Genomic DNA, 22,215 nt, shown 5'->3' on the forward strand with positions numbered 1-22,215 from the left:
TGATCAATAATGAAACTTCTCTTCGCCTTTCTTCTTACTGTCTCTCCTCCCGTTTTCTTCCTCTTTTTCTCTCTCATTGTCTTTGCTCATTTTCCATCGGTCTCTCACTCTCGAGCCTCGCTTTCTCACCCCCTGCGCTTACGCATCTCCCTAGCCGCTGTCTTATCTTATACATTTTTAACCCTTATTTCGGCCCCCCTCCCCCGCGTAGACAAGGAGAAAGGCTCAAAGCGAGAGAGCCAAGTTTTAACAACCCTTAAGATGTACCTCCAAGGCCACCGGTCCTCTTTTCTCTATAGATAATCCACTCGGCGATCCGTTCGCGCATGAGCCTCTATGAAAAAGGACTTGATAATCTGCATCCTTTAAGGAGCAGCCTCGAATCGGCCTCGAGGAAACAAGAAATTTGGATCTCCGGAGATTTCCTTAGGGGTCAATAAAAATATTAAGACTTCATTTAATAGAGGCGATATATCATATTTATCGAAAAATTCTTTTAGATAGAAATTTCTCGATGCATTATTAACTGATCGAAGCTTAAGAAAAATTTAATGGATAAATGTTATTCTTTACTTTTCCAATTTTTAAATAATCACTTTAGCAAGTAATATTTATATAAAGTTTTTGATAAGCTTTTTGTTATCAAGAAACATAATTTTGTCGTGTTTATTAATATAATTTACAGATGGTCAAAAAATAATTTACAATTGGTCAAAAAACTTTTCAATTAAAATTTGATGAGAACATTCTAATTAAAATTATCTGATGAGATAAAAGTACGATATTGTGTAGATATTTAAAAACGACAATTAATTAATTAAATATTTTTAAATATTTTTTGCTACTCTTGATTGTGGACATTTTTGTTAAATATATTTAATTATAGCATTTTTACAAGTCGTTTTATTTTATGAAAGATTTAAATATAATATTGTCAAGATTTTTATTCTTATTCATTTCTTATTCGATTTTATCCAAAAATAGTGAGGAAAATAAGCTTTATCCCAATAAATTAATAAAGATCAATTTAAATGAATATGTATCATAAAAACATAGAAGTATGATGATAATCTAAGTATATCCAATGTATAAAATAATGTTACAAAATATTGACATTTTTGACGACTTGACAATTTTTCAAACGTTCGTTTGTAGCAAACGAAGCTGTCGAGCAAGACCGACTTTTCGTCGTCCCTCCGCAATTTTTCCGAACAGCCCCGTGTCCAATGATGGGGACAGTGGAACATGAAGCAACACTGAGAGGGGGAACATCAGGGTGAGCTTGGCACAAAGAAAAGCGCGGGGGCGAGGGATGAGGGAGGCTGCCGCGGTGCGGGATAATGCTTAACAAGCCGACTTGAAAGGACAGCCGCCATTTTGAGTCAATACTTGAAAGTCTTTGCTCATTAAGAATATTTTACGTCTACCTTCCACACGCTACGCGACCGACGTCGCTGTTGCCTCCCTATAACCGGCGCCATCTCCTCTCTTTCTTCTTTCTCTCACCCCCGCGTACGGACTTTCTTTTTCTTTTCGTCCTCTCTTGTCCTCGGCTTCGAGAGTCGTCCTCCTGCTCCTCCTCTTCCTCCTCCTCCTCCTCGTCCCTTTCTTTCTCATCATCCTCCTTCGCCTCGCGCAGGGGCGGCTGCACCCTCGAAGATGGAAGTTATTTACGCGGTACTCGGAGCACGCTCTACCATCGCGACCCCGTAGCCGACCCTCATCCCCGGCGTTTCGATCTGGTCTCCCCTTTGCCACGCTAACACGGTGCCCCCGCCTCATCGCTCTCGCCCTCGCCCTCATCGGGCATGCAGCAGCCACTGGGCAAGGAGGGTGGCCAGCGCCAACCTCGCATCCCCCGTTCTCTCGACGAGGGATGGAGAAATCTCCGACTTCGCTATGGGGGCCCACCTTCGCGCGCCCTTCCAGCAACGGCGGGTAAACACCGTCCCATCTCGCGGCGTTTTTCCTAATTCCTACCCAATTTCGCTTTTAGCATTTCAATTTCTGCCTACCTCCCTCCTCTTCCTCCGATCTCCCCTGTCCGCCGCGTTGGAATGACGGATTATCGTCGGACGAGCGAGGGCTCGATGGGGAAGAACCCTGTGGGCGGAATAGATGAGCGAAAATGACGAATAGCTGCACACGATGGATGAATGTTTATCACGAATCTGGGACAAGTCTCTTAGGATCTAACGTAATAGCAATTTCATCCGTTTTGTTGATGACGCGCACAATTATATTGTACTTGCATGACAAACGATTTCTCTTACTTTGTAAGTTTTGAATTTTGTATTTGCGAAACAGTTATATATGAAACAAATGGCAAATTAATAATTTCTTATTTACAAAAGATTTCTCAAGTACATACAAAAATATTGATAGAAGATTTTATATTATTTTATATGATTAATATTTTATATTATATGATTATATTATATGATAATCATATAATATATGATATATTATATGATTATTAATATAAATATCTGGACATCGATATAGATTTTTGTATCATACGTAGGTTCAGAGACAGTTAAATATTATCCAGAAAAAATATTATATATATACATATATATATATATATATATATATTAATAAATATATTATATATATAGGTACATATATATATATATATATATATATATTATAGATATATGATAAACAATTTTTTTATTTGTCAAGAAAAAACACAGAGTACATTTTATTACGATACACTTTAATTATTGTGATACATAGTTATGATTTTATTAGTGACAGTTGTATAATGACATTATATTAAAATTTTTCAAAAATTTGCTTCTTTATTTTTAATAGTTATATACATTAGACTCCTCGGTGAGTCATCATCCCTTATATTGCATATATATCTCTCGCCCATCGTGTTTCATATTCATACGTGTCAAATAATTCACCGTGTCCAGGACGAAATAATTTCCTCGTCACAAAACGCTTCCGCTAGTTACGGGGCAATGATTCATATCCGTAACCGTGCCTCGCGCAGAGCGCTTTTTAAATCGTCACGAGGTTTTTTTTCAGTTTTGCCTCCCCGCGAGTCCGTGCCGGAAAAACAATGGAAGCGTGATGTTCCCGCGCGTGAAGACGGGGGGGGGGAGAGGGGGGGGTTAGCGTGGAGCACGCGCGGGGCAAAGGGGTAACTGCGAAAATAAATCAGGCCCTGTACCGACGCGGCGACGTTTCTCGTTCAATTGTATCAACTTTAACCCCTTCATTGTCTCATTTTTTTCTCGACTATCGTTCTGTTCTCGCGCCGTTTGACCGGATTCGTTCGACCCTCTAGCTTCGCTCCTTTCTCCGCGACGCGCACAGCGAACCGGGTTCGAAGCTTGCCCGTGCGAACAATCGGCGTGCACAAATGGAACGCGTTCGAAAACGCATATATATATATAATAAGCCGTAAAGAGACAGAGAGCGGCGAGATAGAGATAGAGAGAGAGAGAGAAAGAGAGAAGGAGAGGACGGCAGAATGAAACAAAAACTGGTCTCGCTATATAAAACAATAGGGGGTTCCTCCGACGGGGATGTGAGAACGCGAGCGAAAGATCGGGAGAGAGTAGTGATTGAGAGAGACAGAGAGAAAGAGAGAGAATGTAAGCAGCGAGAGACCAGAGAGGAGCAGCAACCCTATCGTGCGCGGTGCGATGTGTGTGAAATTCAAGAACCTGTAGCGCTAAGAAGAACAAAACGCGCCGGTGCCAGCTGTGCGGTGCATACGTTATTAGCGCGCCGCTCTGTCCTTCTTATAGATCGAGCTGCACCGGCACACGGTTTTAGATTAACTAACTTTGGGTTAGCAACCGGTCGCCTCGATAAATATAATTCGGGACCATCGAGAGCTTGGCTTTCCTATTTCTCTTTCCTCGAGACTGCGAATGCGTCGAGCTATAGATAGTGAGGTAAGTCAAATAACAAGTTACTTGCTTACCCTCTCATTACCCTTTGATTGATGATTAAGGTATGTAGGTAATTTGTTACTTGAGACTCGCCTGCTAGTTCCGTGAAAATTTGACACAAAGGAGAAAATCGCCTCTTTTAAATAAGCGCTGTTTAAATATACTGATGTCAAATTACAATGATTATTAGTATCTTTAGGGAACTAAAGAATATAAAGAAGCGAAGTAATTTCAACTACAATTTGTATTAAAAAGAAATTGTGTATAAATTGAAGATTGTTGTAGATAATCTATAATTTATACATTAGAATTCAGAATCGAATCCTGTATATAATTTTATACACAATTTTGTGTCTTTCTCATATATCTTATTTATAATTTTCTATGTTCTATTTTTTAATATATGATGATATAATATTATTTTATGTATGTGATATTTTATGTATGTGAGTAAAATGTATTTATATATAAATAAATATTTATTTTATACATGTATGTAAAGTGCATTGCATTTTTATCTTAATTTTTTACATATTTTTTGTTACACATATAAGATTATAGAGAGATAGAATAGTTATAATACTTACAATAAGTTACAATATTTTGTTACACAAACAAAATCATAACGGATGCAAAATTATATCTTAATTATAAGAGAAAAGGTGGACAAGATGGACATTAAAAATTTACTGTTCATGTGCTTAATATTCAACAGGGTTGGCACTAATCAACGTTGATTCTCGACGAATCTTCGCATACGTGGATTGAATACACGTTGGAAGTTAGTCAGAATCAATGAGACTTCATGTACCCGTGGCACATGTGGTATCGGCAATAAGAAGCTCCTTTTTCTCAGCTTTGCATTTTTCTCTGCCGGTGGTTTCTTCCCCTCGTCTCTACCCTCCTGTTCCGCCGCTTGGCGAAACAGGTTCCTCTCTATTCGGGCTGCCTGCTATGTAACTTATTGTTTTCAACGAAAGGCGAGGGCCGCGTCAGAAGTGGTCCTTCGTCAAGTGAGAAAAACGAGACCGCGAAGCGCGTTCTCATAGGCGACGTCGTTGCGATTATCATACGGACGCCGGTTTTATTGTGCGCCCATTTCTTTTGCAGTTTCGTCGCGGCGACGAGAGAAGCGGGATCTCCGGCGACGTTCTTTTTGCGAGGAACGAATTAAACCCTTCATCCAGCGACAGCGTGTGATAGTACGTCAGCGGAAATTGTTTTTATAAGAAGATGGGTACCCAGTGAACTTGCTTATTGCTTTTGATTATTATGCTATTTACATTTATGCATGCTTATAATAATTACGAATCTTTCTCTGCAATTTCGAGAAAAACTAATTTAAATTTGTTTGATATTTAATATCGTCTTAATTAAATCTTAAATCGGAATATTAAAGAAATAAAATTCTATAGCTTGAATTTAAGTTTTGTTATGTAGCTGTAATTTACAAATTTAGATTATTAGGAACTTTTTTACTGTCAATCTTTTATAATTAATAAAAAATTATTGATGGCTTAATATAGTTAATATATTAATTAGAAGAATAATAACTTCGAATTGCATTTTAAGAATCTGATCTTTGTGCGACAATTATAAATTGAAGCTTTAAAAATAATTAGTGCTATTTTGAATTTATTGCATACTACATCTAAATTACGTTTTGTCCATAATTACGGATTATACATATATTCCAAAGTTGGATTCATCGCGTTACCTATCTTTCTGCTCCCGGTAGAATGGCCATCGACGGCAGATGTCCAAACGCAACAAGAAAGGATTGTCTTTTTTCTTCCGCGCAACTTTCCCTGGGCGCCGCCCAGGTGTCCATTGTGGGTCCGAGCAACAATTCTCAACCCTTAATCCTTAACCCTTTGGCCGCGCGTATCCGCCGGCAAACGCCCATTTACCGATTCTGAAACAATGGTGACCGGACCGCACCCCGGATGCGCACGTTTATTAAGTAATGTCCCCCTCTGATTTGGCGCCCGGCAGCTGCCCGAGCAAAAAAGCCACTGTAGCTATTGTCTATCGTTTCTCTTCTGGATCGACGACGGTTTCGTAACGACGACTTCGAACAATCATCACCTAAGAAGAACGAAGAATGAAGGGCGACCTGTCTTACAGGTACTGGTACGTTACAGCTTCTACATATTTTAAAAGTTTTTAATTTCAAACTTCAACGATCTCTTTCTTTTAATGTATAGCAACCAAAAAGAAATCGCGAAATTATTAGATAAATTATTAGTTAATTTAATTCTTTGTAATCGATATCAATATTTATATTTTTAATTTATTATAAATATTTTTAGGTTTAGAAGAATTTTTACTTTATTAATTTCTAGGAATAGTTGATGAATTTTTTGATATGCGCATAAGTAATAAAATTCAATTAATAATAAAATTTAATATTATTTGCCAGAAAATAAAATGTAATTTTAATTAACATTAGAATCCGTCTTTTTTTTACATATTGATCAACATCTAATGCTTTTCAAAAATTTATAAATTACAGGTTTCAAAATCAAAATCGGAGATGAACAATTTGTCTGTCTCTATATGTGTTTCAGCATTATTTGTTAATGTACTTTGATAGTTAAAATAATGCTATAAAAAATAATGACAATTTTCTTATTGCATATATAACTCTTTAAGAGCAAAAAGGATAATTCTTTAAAAGTAAATTTATTTAGAGTTTAATTTTATTTCACATTATATAGACATAACTAGTTGTTTTAATTATTATACAATTTTTAGTAAGAATTTAATCATATTAGATAGTTAAATTAAAAGTTAAATCACACTCACTGAGACGTTATCCGTTGACTGACATTGGCACAACTGAATCTAGAAAATATTTAAAAGTCCAGTTTTTCTGTGACGAGTGTGTCCAGGGGGAGTCCCCGTGGTGTTCTTAAGGGGTCACGTGAAACTCGAGCGGGTCCACCCCACTACGTGGTCGACGAAAGGGTGGCCCTTGGAACGGGTCTTCCATTCACACAAAATGCAAGAGGCCAGTTTGAAAACGGCCGGCCATCAAATCTCTACGTTGCTTATTTCGTCTGAATTATTTCGACAATTCGTGCGACCAGTGCAGCAGAATATGGGAAGGAAGCATCGTCGAAATTGGTGAGATCGAAAAGAAAATGATCAACATTCATAATCAGATAATTAATGGCTGTCGTTTTCTGGTCGGATCGAAACTAGTCAATTAATAATTGTTATGTTTATACAACATAATAAATAAATAAAGAAATTAATAGCTCAGCTTATGATTATTATCCAAATAAGAATCGCAATTTCTTTTACAAATAAACGCCATATTTCTAAATATAAAAGAGAATGTTTGTTTGAACATTTGTAAAATTTTACTCAATTATTTATTCTAATATATATATTTAATGTATGTTGCAACGTTAAACATTAAATAAAAAGTGTAAGTAAGTTTTAAATAATTTAACAAATAACTCTCTTTTAATATTCTGTGATTCTCTCTGTCTTAAGATTCTGTGATGTAATTTAATAAATTGCAAATTATTATTTTTATTGTGTGCTATTTAATGTGCGACATTAATATATTACATAAATTACCTTTTGATATACATTCAGAAATAAAAAATAATCAAAATTTGATATACATTCAGAAAAAAAAAATAAATTATTAAACAAACTTAGAGCTTGTTTTCCTTTCATGTGTCTAAATAGACATAATATTTAAAAAATGATTTGACAATCTATACATATATTTTGTATTACTAAAAAATAGTATAATTGACAATATCAAATATTAACTACATTTATAGTAATCTTTGTTTCTCTAAGCGTCACCAGATATCTAAGCTGTTTTTTCTAAATCATGCAACATATATACACTTAAGTTCAGTTTTAATTTAGAAATTTATGTAGGTATCACAGATATAAAGTAAAATAAAATATTGTAATATTGTTTTCCATAAGGATATACATGATATAACAAAATTCGAGTTACACGTGTTTTTAGAGAAATTCAATCTTGTCATTTCATTCATCGTCGATATTTCACTTTCTTCAGTTAAATGTAACTCTTCGCAGTCGGTCGACAGGAAATAATGTCGTTAATCTCAGAAAGATCAATTAGTTGCTGATTAATTCTCACGAAATACGACTTCGACCATTTCCTTCTTGATTGTCCGTGAAATTATTGCGCATAATTCAACCGTCATAATGATCGAGCGGATTTTATACTCCTTGACTTCTACAAAGCTGCATTTGATTTTCGTTCGTACGTAATTACAGTTAATTAGAGATGGGGAGAAAAAGTTTTATGTCAAATAATGCGATATCCTATAATATATTATTATAATATATTATAATTTTTATCATTTATGTGCTTTTTTATAAAAATAATTTAATAAAAATTAATGATACAAAATGAATTGCATGCGCGAATAAAATAAACACATATTCAAGATATGTTACATAAAAAATTTAATTGTAATTATTAATTATAATTTCTAATCTATCAATGTGTTTATACTTGATTTGGTTTTTTATTGTTTTAATTAATATCATTATTAAATTAAAATATTAATAATACATATAATTAATAAGTTTAAAAATAATTTTAGAAAATGGGTAAATAAGTAAAATAAAGCATTTTTTAGTTTTAATTTTTATTTGATAAAATTTACACAAAAAACAAAATTGTTTGCAACAAAGATTATTTACAAGAATTTGATGAGCTAGTTGTAAGTTTTAAGTCTTTATTGCCGTTAGACTGGAGAATCGGTTTCGATTTCTAATATATGCGCATACATGCAAACTTTGAAAGATTATATAGGTGTATTTAAAGAACCATTTAAGTCCATTTAAAGAACTTTTACTCATCTTATATCTCTGCACTTAGTTTTTTCAAATTTATATTTTTTTAAAACAATTAGAAACTAACTTTTTTTCCATTATATAGGTTTTATAATATATTATAATATATTGTAATATGTTGGACATTAATTTTAGAGGAGCCATATAAAAAAGAACATTTTTTAAAAAAGCAAGATAATGTATAAAATGCGCGCGCGACAGGGATTTAGAATAAAAGTATATGTACTTTCAGGATCATGTATAAAATATGCAAAATCGATAATTGTATATTTCATACATAATTTCTCCTAAATCTTGGCTTCGTAGATGAATTGTACTATTCGAAGATAGGAGTCTTGCTCTGCCTTTATTCATCCAAGCTGACATCCCTTTAACTTTAAGAAGAAGGTCGAAATCCCTCGAAAACGTGCCGTAGAAATAAAAGAGATGTCCAAGAAGAGAGAATTAATTGGTAACGACAATGCGGTTGCTTAAAATGTCGGCCGCGGAATTTTCCCCGTCCATAGCTTTCATCCACCCTCCTCCTCCCCGGTGTGCAAACCCGGGGGTCCGAGTCTGACGTGGAAGGAGGTAGATCCCACCCACTCCGGTTCGTACGTCGAAGGCACGGAGCCATTGATTTTGAATATGTAATCCGAGGCATTTTATTATTCCATCGTACTTGGCAGAGGGAGGAGGGGGCGGACGGGAGGGGGAGGACAGTGGAACGGGGCGGTTCGACCTCCACCGCCATCGACCTTCGTCCCCCATCGGTAAAGGGGATGGCGGTCGTGAGGGGGCGATTCGATTCTTTCTCTCTCTCTCCCTCTTTTTCCTCCACTACCACCACCGTCACCGGCCGGGTTCTTGACGCGTGATTGAATATTTTTTCGCTATGTGCGATTGGTTCGTCGTAACGGTGGCAGGCAGAATGGACGAAGGAGGTGGGGAGAGTAGAGAGGGTGGCCGACGGCGACGGCAGCGGCGGCGGCGGCGGCGGTAGTGGTGGTTGCAGCCACCTGTCAAGCAAAAGAATCGCCATGGTAACCAGGCCCCGCCGCCATCGGCCGAAGGGGCTCGTTTGCCGGGGGTGGCGACCCGGACTCGTAGGGATGCCCGCAAGGTTCATATTGAATTTTAAGAAAGTTTCCATCGGTAGCGCGGAGAGACGAGCGGACTACACCCGGACACAAAGCGAGAAAAGGGTCGCGGAGGTTGCGCTAGCAAGCATCTCGAGATCTATGCAACTTACTTCGCAAAAAGAAGAAATTTACCATTCGCAATTGAATTTCGGATGTAACATTGACGATCTTGTATAGAGACAGTACTATCTTCTGAGTTTCATCCTAATGTCTGATACTTTTCTATTTTAGTTACTAAAAAAAGGAGAAAACGTAGTTTCTTTGATCGAATTAATTAGAAGATATACCATATGAAAGAAATATTTTTCTTCAAAGAGCGAGACGTGCGAATAAAATAAGAGTCAATTTTTTTGTTGCCAAATTTTTACTAATCTTTCTATGTAATGTTGTATTAATTGATGTGTTAATATTAAATTAATTTTATACAATAAATTTAAAATGTTTATTGTGATCAATGTGTATGTTTCTTGTTACTTAAAGATTTTTTATCTTCAATGTAGAGAAAACATTGAAAATAGATTTACTTATAATCTTTTTGTATTTAAAACAAAATTTTTAAATTTTATTGTTACTCATATTTTCCAATCAAAGATTATATTATAACATATATGTGTAATTTAATTTAATTTAATTCTTCGAAATTATCTTTTGCACCAAACAAATTATGGGAAAGATTTATTATTTCTATAATAAAGCAAGACAAATATTTCTATTAAAATCTAAATAAACTTTTTATATTTATATTAACATTATTTCTTTATTGTTACGAGAACAATTTTCATATTTTTTATGTAATTAAAAGAATTCTTTTTTTCAAAGATTATATTTTTAAATATTTATATCTCAAATATATTTTTGATAAAGATGCAAATATTAATATAAGAGCATGTAGCACGTATGAAAATTTCTGTTGAGTTATTTGGGAATAATATGCGGTTTCCGACGCTTACTTAAAACAGTTAAAACTGAAGAAGCATTTATGAGAGCGTGTTTGTAAGAACAACCAAGTCATGATTACAACTGTTCGCATTAGTCTGCATAATGAAGGAAATGAATAGGGGTAACTGCAGTTTACATAACTTTCTCTCCTTTAGAAATTTTCAAGAGTTTGAATTAAAGGAATTTGCTCAAGAGTTGAAAGTTGCCAAAATGCGAAGTTCAAAATGCAAAAAGAGCTTATATGATGTTTTCAGAATATTATTTTGTTTAAAATATATTTAATATATTGGTAGATCGAATAGCGTACACCTTAATATCAATACAATGCATCATTTAAAATCTTAATTAATTGTTATTTAAAAGTGTTAAAAAAAGTTATTGTAATTTTGATTAAAATCAACTTAAATACGCAAAAATCACATAAATAAGATGTTCTGTTACAAATATAAATAAAATAAAAATTTTGTTTAATTATCATGTCTAATTATCATATCATAAAACACAATTTTTTGTTTATATTCTAGACATGGATGTATCAAACCTTAATTATGACAATATACCTATATTGTACATGATATATTCTGTATGATATGTTTACAATATACATTATAAATTATAATTACGGTTTAAGTACAAGTCAGTCGTTATGATTCTTCTCTTTTTTAATCGTTTAATTGTTTATGTTAATGTTTTTTATCTTGATATTTTTCTGTATTCTTGTCAGACTTTTGCTCCCACGTTAGTAATGATGCAGTCTTGTTTGTCGTATAAAAATTTATGTATTCAAGGGTTAAACAACTTTGCGCGCGCGAGGATGACGCGACGGGAGAACTAATGGAGACAACGAGACGACCGGTCGACTTTCTCCGTCTGCGGGCTCTCCGTCGGGCGGAAAAACACGGCGTCTGAATTCGCCGGGCGAACCACGCCGCGCGAGAAGAGGCCGCAACCCCCGAGGGTCGAGAGCGAGCGAGGGAAAGTGAGGAGCGAACCTCAGCCCCCGCGGAGAGGGGGCAGCGCGGCGGGAGGGATCGGAGGCCCTGTAATGATCTTACGGCCATGGTAACTTTTTTAATCAGCGCCCGGTTTAATTATACGGTCGATGAGGAGGTACTCGCGCGCCCACCCTCCCACCTCCCCCCTCCTCCCGGCCGCTCTTCTGGTGCTTCAATCTCCCCGTCGACTCGTTTCGGTTCTGCACCCTCTCTTCTTCCTCCCGACGAGCCCATCTCCTCGCGTCGAGCCCTCGACGCAGCAGACCCGGTCAGTCGTCCTAACTAGGCACCGACTCGCAAACAAGATTTGACTTATTGCGCCCGAGCGATTTCTCCGGCGTTTTCTCTCCATCTCTTCGCGGACGATGGAGCTACGGAGAGGCGGCGGGCGACCGCCTCGGGAAATTCCGAAATGCTTTTAATTGGAAGACCGTGGCTGTGAGCGGATACCGCGATGATCAGAGAGTGCAGAATAAACGCGGATCCGCGCCTCTCCATGGAATTTGTCGAAGAAGTGCATTATCGTTAATTAGCGGCCGCGCCTGGGAACGATCTCTCCTGCTTCCCTTCTCCTTCATATAGAGTACAGTCACTTTCGATAATCATATTTGATACACTTTCAATATGCACATATCGTGAATTTTTATTATTTTATTTCTTTGAGAAAGAAAGCTCTTTACGTTTACCTCATTTGCACAGCGGACTAGATACCATGAGCTGTTAATTCTGAATGAGAAGGAATAAGATGACTATAGGCATTCTTATTATATTTGTAGCTGAATGGCAAATACATTACGAGCAGGATAAGAATATATGTCCACTATCTTTTACTCGTAAATAGAATCAAATGGAATTTTATTGTCTTTTGGAACATAGTCCTACTAGTAAATATTTAAAATTGACAAGTACATAATTGAGCATTTTTTATGTACATTCTTACTCTTGCATGTTTAATTAATATATTTTATCATGATAAAATTCTCCACATTTGTGTTGTCCAAAATTCTATTATCTGCAAAAGCTCAGTTAATGAAATTTCTAATTTCTTTATCAGTTTATTCTAGAGATTGTTATTATTTTTATTACACTTTACTGTTTAGATATACTGTATTAATTATATTCGTAAATAATGTAATGCTTTTTATGAAGCTTGCGTTAAGAAAAATTTTATTCTTCTATTTATTTGATAAAAGAATAGATAAAAAACATCAAATGCACTGCTTCAGATTATCACCAAATTAGACTACCCATAAATCTTTGCTGGTCTTCAAGTAATAGGGTATGTACTGCATAGTTCGTACATAAAATAAGGGCGGTAGGGGTGGAGTTTAGAGGGTGGACCCTCGACCAGCAACACAATTCGCATCTGCCTTTCGTGCAATGGCGTCTCTCGTGCTTTTAATTGCATTGCCCCAATGCCCGTATTAAATATAATTAGCTTCATCCGCCAAAGATTTTTCCAAAATTCGCAAGTAATTATTTATTTGACTTTAGTTCTAGGAAATAAAATTCAAAGTCATAATTATACATTTATGTTATAATATATATAATTATAATTAATATTTTATATTTTATTATTACATTATTTAAATTTAGATTGTGTTATAATAGATTTTAAATAATGATAGAATAAAAATTATTTATTATTGTATAAAGAGATTTGTTTCTTAATGAGTGAGATCTTATGTCTCAATAAGCCTTTTCAGCCTAAACACGCGTTCAAATGCTAAAGCCTAAAAAATAGTGTCTAAAGTTACTGTTGACGTTTCGAGTGCGGCACGAGCACCATTGCATTGGTAATCGATGTCTACCTGCAGTGATTTTTACCTGAGCGCGTGCCACGTACCTGCCACGCGTGAGAGTTAGGTCCAATCGAATCGATGAAGTGAGAATAATAGGGTATCAATACCTGTTGCTGAAAACGTTTTCTGTTACCTGTTTCAGTTGGCCCGTTTGCGGTACTGCAAGTATCGAGACATCAATAAATCATCGATGATATTTAGTTTGCCGTCTGGCACTTTAAACTTTGCTTTTTGGAGTGTTTCACATAATCAAGGTATCACTTTATTCTCAGCAAGTTTCCAGTATTAGGTACATAATTAATTAAACATACACAATTAATTAAAAGGTAATAAAGAATTAGAATTGTTATATAGATCTTATATGTTTTTTTTATAAGATTCTTATAGAAAGTATTATTTTTGTAAATTTGTGTGTGTGTAGGGAATATAAAAATTAAACAAAAAATTTTTTTTTAATCTACGAAAAAGTAATATCTGTTCAAAATTAAACAAATAATAAAATCTTATAAATAAAGTTTAATTTTAACTTGATAAAAACTTGATTATAAGAATTGTAAGTTTTGATTTAAAATTTTAAAAGAAAAAAAGATTTTGAGCTTAAATAATCTATAACATCTTCTGCACTCTGAAAACTTTGTTCTTGGGAAAGCTCTTTGTTTTCAATCACTGACAATAATTCGAAAATAAACACTCTAAATTTGTGAAAGAATTTATAATCCCAATTACGTTGACGAATTTGTCGAAATTGCTGCACATCAGAGTCTGACATGGCCCGTTTATCGAGGTCGTTAAAAGTACGGGCGAGTAACGAGCATGAAATGAAGTTTTAATGGCGCCGAGTTGGAACCAGCAACGTCGTATTTTGTTGCGTCTTTTTTGGGGGTCGCGGGGTTGGATGTAGGAGGGTCGATAAACGCCATCGTCACCTTTTATTCCACGTCGATGGCGGCGATCCGGGCTTACGAAAGATTCGGCTTTAAGAAAGCCAAATCACGATCCATCAACCTCCTCACTACTTAGCTTCGCATCTGATGGCGCCGAGAGGAGGACGACGAGAGTTAATTACTACGTAATTAACGTGTAAGGTAATCTGGGACTTACGTTTCAACCGAACAAGAGAACGAGGACTCGTAATTAGCGTCCTGCCTGAAAGACTTACGCCCTCGAGCATGTCAAAAATATTCTTAAAGTACATTCTTTGCAAATTTGCATTACATTAATTTAATTTTATTAACGATATTAATAATTAATTGTATTATAAATATCGTGCAATCAATATAAAATTATTAATTTTAATGCATCTGATTTTTTTGTTTTTTCTCTACTTTACACGTTAGCATTAATTAATATGATGAGAGATTGATTTTTTAAAAATAGTTTTATAATTTTTGAAATTATTGTGTTTTAATTGACTCAAATTAAAATGTGAATTTTTTTAAACAAAAAATTACTGTATACAGTTAATTAGGTACAAATCATTAAAAAAAACTATTTATTGTTTTAATGTATTCTTGCAAGAATTAAATCTTGCGACTTTATAAAAGTTATAGTAATTATTTCTTTGTTCTCCATGTAATTTCTATTTTTAAAAAATTATTATTTTTTAACTTTTAATTAATATTAAAATTTTTCTTAAATTAAAATTATCATAATAGAAAATATTATTTTAGAAATTTAAAAGATATGTTCTGTAAATTGTATTTAGTATTTGCGTTACACCCTATATATTCTCACGCATAAACTTTACCGACTACAAATGATAAAAGGGTTTCAAACATTTGTTAGTAGAGGGTACGCACTTCGTTTGGCCGCGGATCGCACTCTGCAGCATCCCTTATTTTTTTACAGTCATCCCTATTATCGACTGTAAAGGGGTAAAGCAGATATCTGGCTTGCCACGCAGATATCTGGCTTGCCAGGCAGTGATTCTCAAAGCCTACGTGCGAAAGTTAATGTTCACATTTGAAAATATCTCACGTTCTCGATTACGCCGCGTTAAGCTTCTAAAAGAGATTTATAAACGCGATAAAATGAATTTCCATGCCAATATGTGGCGGCGACGATCAAATTGCCGGAATAAATTAGAATTTAGTATTATGCCCGGCTGATTGCTTTCGTATATTTTCCATGAGAAACGTTAAGGATAAATGGCCTTTTATCGCCCATTACCTAATTGCAGAATGCGTAAATATGATTGCATGCAGTTACATAAATTTTCTTTACCGTCCCATTTTATGTAAAGTCATTTAAAAATATACCTACACATATGTGAGTTTATTTAAATATGTATTCATTTGTGTGTACATTTGTTATTGTACTATATATATTTATATGATCCATAATCCATGTATTAATCTGTTTCAGTGGTATAACATATATTAGCGTAAAAAAATTATTTCCACATGTTTATATAATTTACAATTGATGTTGAAAACAATTGATTTAATTATATTGTTAGTATTCATAAATAATGTGTTAGTATTACTAAATAATTTGCATATTACATTATTGACGCGTAATATTTGCTTAAAGAAATAGTTATAAAATTTTCAGCGACGATTGTGTGAAGACAGTTCATCTTAATGTATAAAATCATATAAAGAGTTAACAAACTTCTGGCCTCATCGAGAGTGCTCGCAAAGGTACTCGAAACTTGCCGATCGACCTTGCAACGAGGAGCCGGTTCTGTGATGCCCGGCAATGTATTCTCTCTGCTGTAAAAACAGTTATTATTTTTCCGGCGATTGTTCGTGCCGGCAGATGTATATTGAAAGAATCTCTCCTCGCTCGGTTTCCGCCCCGCGCGGCCGACTCTTTCTCTCCCGTCGTATCGACGCGATCGGATTTGCATACGCGGGAACGAATCGGTCCGGGTCCGGAAGGACGACGGCAGGTAGGACGATGCGAATGACGTGATGTGCAGTCGTCGTCCTAACGCCGCGCCGTGCACCGGCGCGCTATAGGGTGAAAATGAAGTGGCCCGGGCGCATTAATAACTGCACAAAGGGGGCCTCGAAGATCGGGGTGGGGCGCACGTTCGGGCCGCGATAATGCATAAATTAAGCCGAAACGAGTTTCGCGGGCCAACGGCTTCTCGCCGTGTCGACCGGACGCCGTTTGCGGCGCTTTGTTCTCCTCTCGCGCTACTCGTCGCGCGAACTTCTCTCTCGAAGACGTCGTCCCGCGAGTCAAGGCTCCTCTCACAAACTAAACGGATATATTCATAATAAATAAGAGATTTTCGATTCCCGTATTTAGTATATGATATTTTCTTACATATTATCTATTAACTTGTGTCATTAAATATGTATCATTAATAAAAGTAAGTAAAAGTTAAGTAAAAGATCAAATGCATACGTATGTAGGTATAAAGTGAAACTAAAGCATGTCTATTTTTTTACCATACGGAAATATTATATTATGCTACATATATAATTAGATAAAATAGTGTACTTAGTTGCAACTAGTGTTTAATCACTAAAAACTTTTAAGCTTGATTATAAATATAGTTTAGATATCTAATATTTCAGTAAATGCAGATGGATATGTGTCAATCAGCAAAGTTTGATAAAATAGTTCGATAGAATTGTTAAAGTTATTTTAATTAATTAATTTTATTTATAATTTAACTGCTAATTAAACCTACTGTTGAACTGAATATATATGCAGAAAAGTGTGCAGATTTTGTATTAAAACAAAGAGAATTAATACTGGATAATAGTTATACTTATAAATAAATAGGCGCGCGTATTTATAAACAGATAATTTTATAATTTAATGAGCATTTACGAAATTGAATATTGAGAGATCTCGTAATAGTTGGTTTCGAGAAAGAACATCCTGCTTTTTGTTCGTCGAATGGAGTAACGCCATTGGATTCTTGAGACATCGCGGTAGCTCATCTTGCGCTTTTCACCCGACCTGCCTACGCCACTCCAGACAGCTTTGTTCCTTTCTGCAGTACGAAAAGCAATTGTTTCGTGTTAGCAGTCTGCGAGAGAGAAAGAATGCAGGACAAAGAATGGCTGCTGAGGGGTGGATTGGGGACAGAAATTATAAATGCGCGACTGCCGGCGACACCCCATTACTCGGTTAGGGCCCTCTTCCTTTCGACGCCACTGCATCGAGAATTTTTCGTAGGATCAAAAAGGCAGACATTTTAGGCGAGAAATTATATTTATACTATAAATATGTCTGTTTTATTGTCGGCTTTTAATAAATTTTGCAAATGTAGGTTACACCTCTTTCCTTCTATTAATTTATATTAAAGACAAAAAATTAGAAACCTGTCATTATGTATATTTAGACATTTTTATTATATAATATTCTGTATAAACATTTTTATTTATAATAATTAATACTTTTTTAATGTCACGCTAACTTAATAGTCTCGATTGCAATGTTTTCTATAATTGATCATAATAATCATCACAAGTGATTCAACAAAAGTTTGAAAATAGAAAAACAGAAAAAGAATAGAAAAAGTAAAAAAATATAAAGCGCTTATAATTTCATTTTTTTTAAATAATATTTATCACACTACTGTAAAAATTTATTTTTCTCGTAAATAACATTAAAGAAATTTAGGACATATAGATTTAGAATACTTTAATACTAATTATAATTTTACGAGTCACAAATTGTTTTTAAGCTTTCAATTATAACAAATAGCGAATATATTTTAATGTTATTTTCAAATCCCAATTAATTTTCTTTTTAAAATTTCATCTATCTAATATAATTATTTAATATGTTTAGAAAAAAGAACAGTCGGATTACAGTAACTAGTAAACTTTTCTGATACAAATTACTCATTTTTTTCATAACGTTACAAACAAAAAATGCCATTTTGGTAGTGCACGTGAAAGAGTCTGATATTTCCAGAGCTAATATGTGGCTCTGTTGAATTTACGCGCATAGCTGGACACCGGCATGTTCGCGTAAACAAGTTTATAGGGCGAAACTCGTATTTTTTCTTTTTTTTTACCATGTTCTCGTTTTTCCACTCAATTCAGCCCCGTAAATCCGGGTCCATGTTGGTCTGGAGTTGAGCGCGCACTCCGATCGATCCAAGGCGTCGCGACGCCTACCTCTCTTTTCGGATTCTCGGCATATGTTTCCCTTCGAATCTGTCGACGGCAAGTACTTTCCATCAGTTATCCTTCAGATCGAGATACAAGCATAAAGAAGATTCTAATAATGATATAACTGACATTAAAATTGAAGAATACATTGCGATGATATAGCAATAAAGTAAATCTTGATACAAAACTCTTTATAATTCTTTTAACTACCTAAAATACTCGTTATTGAAAACAAATTTCTTTTTATATCTAAACAGAACATATCTTTAATATAATGTGTAGTAAATATTTTGCAATAAAAAACTAGAAATACGATGTAAAGAATCTTTCTTTTAAAAATAATATTTTTTATAATTTTTATAATAACCTAATATGCGAGATAAGGATGAGAGTAGGTGCGATTTTCTTGGTTCCATCACAGCGTTATGTTCTAAAACAGTTTCGCGTAATTTTCAGTTTTGCGTAAGTGGCACTTTCCCCGCGCTTCTGGCGGCTCTCCCCACATTTCCTATATCGCGTTTCAAGACGCACGAAGGTAAATGAGAGTCTCGCGGAAAAGATGTTATTGATGACAGCGTTAATAATGGATCGGGTTCTCAGCCGATAGATATCATTAACGATCATCTGCCTGAGCTACAGTGGCTTCGATCAATCATACGAAATGCCGACGTCGTCGGCAGACTCCTCTCCCGCACCCTTCGGCCTCCAACCGCCCCCCGACCGCTCGTGTTGTCGTTTCTTCTTTCGGCCCGACCCCTCACCCCCACAACGTCATCGTCTTCGAGTAATTCCTGCATGGGCTGGGATATCTTTTTTTCCACCCGCGCCGTCCTGGAGATTTGCCAAGATTCATTCATCATCGGCATCCGAGGGCGCGAAAGGAACGCCGCAAAAACCTGCACGCAGGAAGAGAAAAGAGCGCGCGAGGAAGCGAGCTGAGGCGAACCAAGGTGGAGGGATGGTCGTTATCGTTGTAGCGCGAATGCGTGGCGCCGGTTAGAATTATTATCGATATTATGACGTGAGAAGAGAGAATGGCCGAGAGAATATGTAATTAAAAATGTGTAAAATAATTAATTGAAAATGCGACAGAATTGATATTACCATTGATTATAGTTTAGATAAGATAACAAATAACATTATATTCAAATAACGATGGAAAATAACATGAGATAAAGAAGTGATATAAGTTGCGATATGTCGTAGAAAGAAATCTAAAAATAAGTTTAGTTGTGGAAACTGAAAAACATTGAATCACGTAAATGCGCATACCTAATCATGCGCGATGTAAAAATGAAACTCCCTGCGATTTCCATCTCGCGCTTTCGTCAGCAGGGGGCAAGCGTATAAAAGCTGGGAAGCTGGAAAAAGCTTTCGGGTTCGATGGTGTCGGTTGGATAAAAGTTCCCGCTATAGCTCCTTGTCCTCGCTTCTCCATTCGTGTTGATTTTCTCCCCCTTTCTCGACTTTCCCTCCTTCTTCACGTACGTTTTTTATCCTCGCTTCTCCGATTTCCGCTTACTATCGCGCGATGCTATAAGCGAGGACAAGGATCGAACCTTATTCTCTCTAATTTCATCTGTGTTACTTGCATATATTCGTTTTTATACTCCGTTTTACTCCGTTTGCATGTAACACGAACACGTTGCATTACATGTGCAAGAGTCTTTAGGCTCTTTTGTCGGCGAAGAAATACATCGCTGCGTTGAAATGACACAAGTAAAAAATTAGCAAAAATGCTAATTGTTTACTTCTGTGTTACTGACTGTGCCACTTTTCTATTAACGTGATATTTTTAAGTAATTTTTGAAAAAGTCTAAAACTAGAAATTTAATATAAAATTAATTATAAAATGTGCACATATATGCTGAAAACACAGATTTCTCCAACGTTTAAGGTATTTCTTCCTACAAAAAAAAAGGCAGTTATGTATGTACATATTTGACTTTGTATCTAGTAAAGAGCACAAGCAATTGCGAGGTAGCGAAAAGTAGCGATGTTTAATTAAATTTTGATAAGAACAAGATTGCTTCAATTTCCAGCAAGAATTTGTTCAGCAAATGTATTGTAAATGTTTATGATCAAATGTTGTTTCGCAATTAGATGTGCTAAGATTATTTTGAAGTTACTGCGAGATTGCTTATCAACGAAATTGGCGGCCGAAATATTTCCAATCGCCGGTGTTACGCGCGTATTCATGCACGCGTATACGCGTGTCCGTATCCTCTTTGGATACAATGTGTGCGCGTCAAGAATACACACTATTGATCGTGGGTGGATGCGAGAGAAAGAGAGGGAGAGAAAGGAAAAAAAGAGGGAGAGGAAGGACGTGGATACGGCGCGACGGGGGCGGGAGGAAAGAGACGGCGAGAGCGCCGGGAAATACAAGGAACCAGACCGAGCAAGGAATTTTTCTCCTTTTCATATTTTTCATGCAGAGAATACGACACCCTCTAATAAAGTTCGACTAAGCATCTTACTTTTTGCAAATTGAGTTCTAAACGAGAGCTAATGACGTTCTTTAACGACGTAATAATATCCAGTTCATGAATTATTTAATTCGCGACTATTAATTATTCGTCGAACATAAATATCTACATAAGTTATAATATTTTAATGTTTTATATATGTGACCTCACCGATCAGCGCAGCTTATTAAGTCGCCCAAAGTAATAACGTATCTAATATTTATAATGCGCTGGCAAACAAATTAAAGGTAGAAATACGCAAACATGAAAATACAAAACTATTTTGATTCTAAAGTAGTAAGATGAAATTTAATTATATTCACTATAATAGTGTTATTTTTGACATTTTATTCTTACGTAAATTACGTTTAATTTTATTTAAATCTTTATATCAATCTGTTTCAAAACAAAATTAATAAGATTAATAAAAAAATTTAGGATTCAATAATATAAAAATGATAAAAGAATTAATTTTCAAATTAAATATATTATATATGTATTAAATTTCTACAAGTTAAATTTAAATATATTAATGTGCATTTATACATCTTAAATTTTCAGAGATAAAATATAATGTTTGACTTCAAATTTATGAAAATTTAATATTACCGTAGTCTAACGACTGAAGATTTTATTGACGCAATTTCGGTTCAAACCAATAAGTCTTCCTTCTTCAGCGTATGCCATTTGTAAAATCATTAAGTCGTAATGCACAAGTGTCGGCGGGATCCGGTTTGTTTACCGATCTCGAACATTGACAAAGTATCAATGATCTATAAATTTGCCTAAAGATTGAGTGCTTTCGCGGGGAGGGACTATACTGTTGTTATGCGTAACGTAACGATATCCCTTACCACACACGCAGTCGACGCACTGCAGCCAGTGTCGCGTCGTCCCTTTATGCGAATATTAATGGCTATCGATATGTGTCACCTCTTCACCGTCCGCATCGTTAAACACCTGCCCCACCTTGACGCGGGTAAGGTAGACCTTCCAAGCCACGCCGGTACGTTGAACGTGGGAAAACCCCGG

This window comes from Wasmannia auropunctata, unplaced genomic scaffold (assembly GCF_000956235.1).
Source record: "Wasmannia auropunctata unplaced genomic scaffold, wasmannia.A_1.0 LD336101.1, whole genome shotgun sequence".
Lineage (NCBI taxonomy): Eukaryota > Metazoa > Arthropoda > Insecta > Hymenoptera > Formicidae > Wasmannia > Wasmannia auropunctata.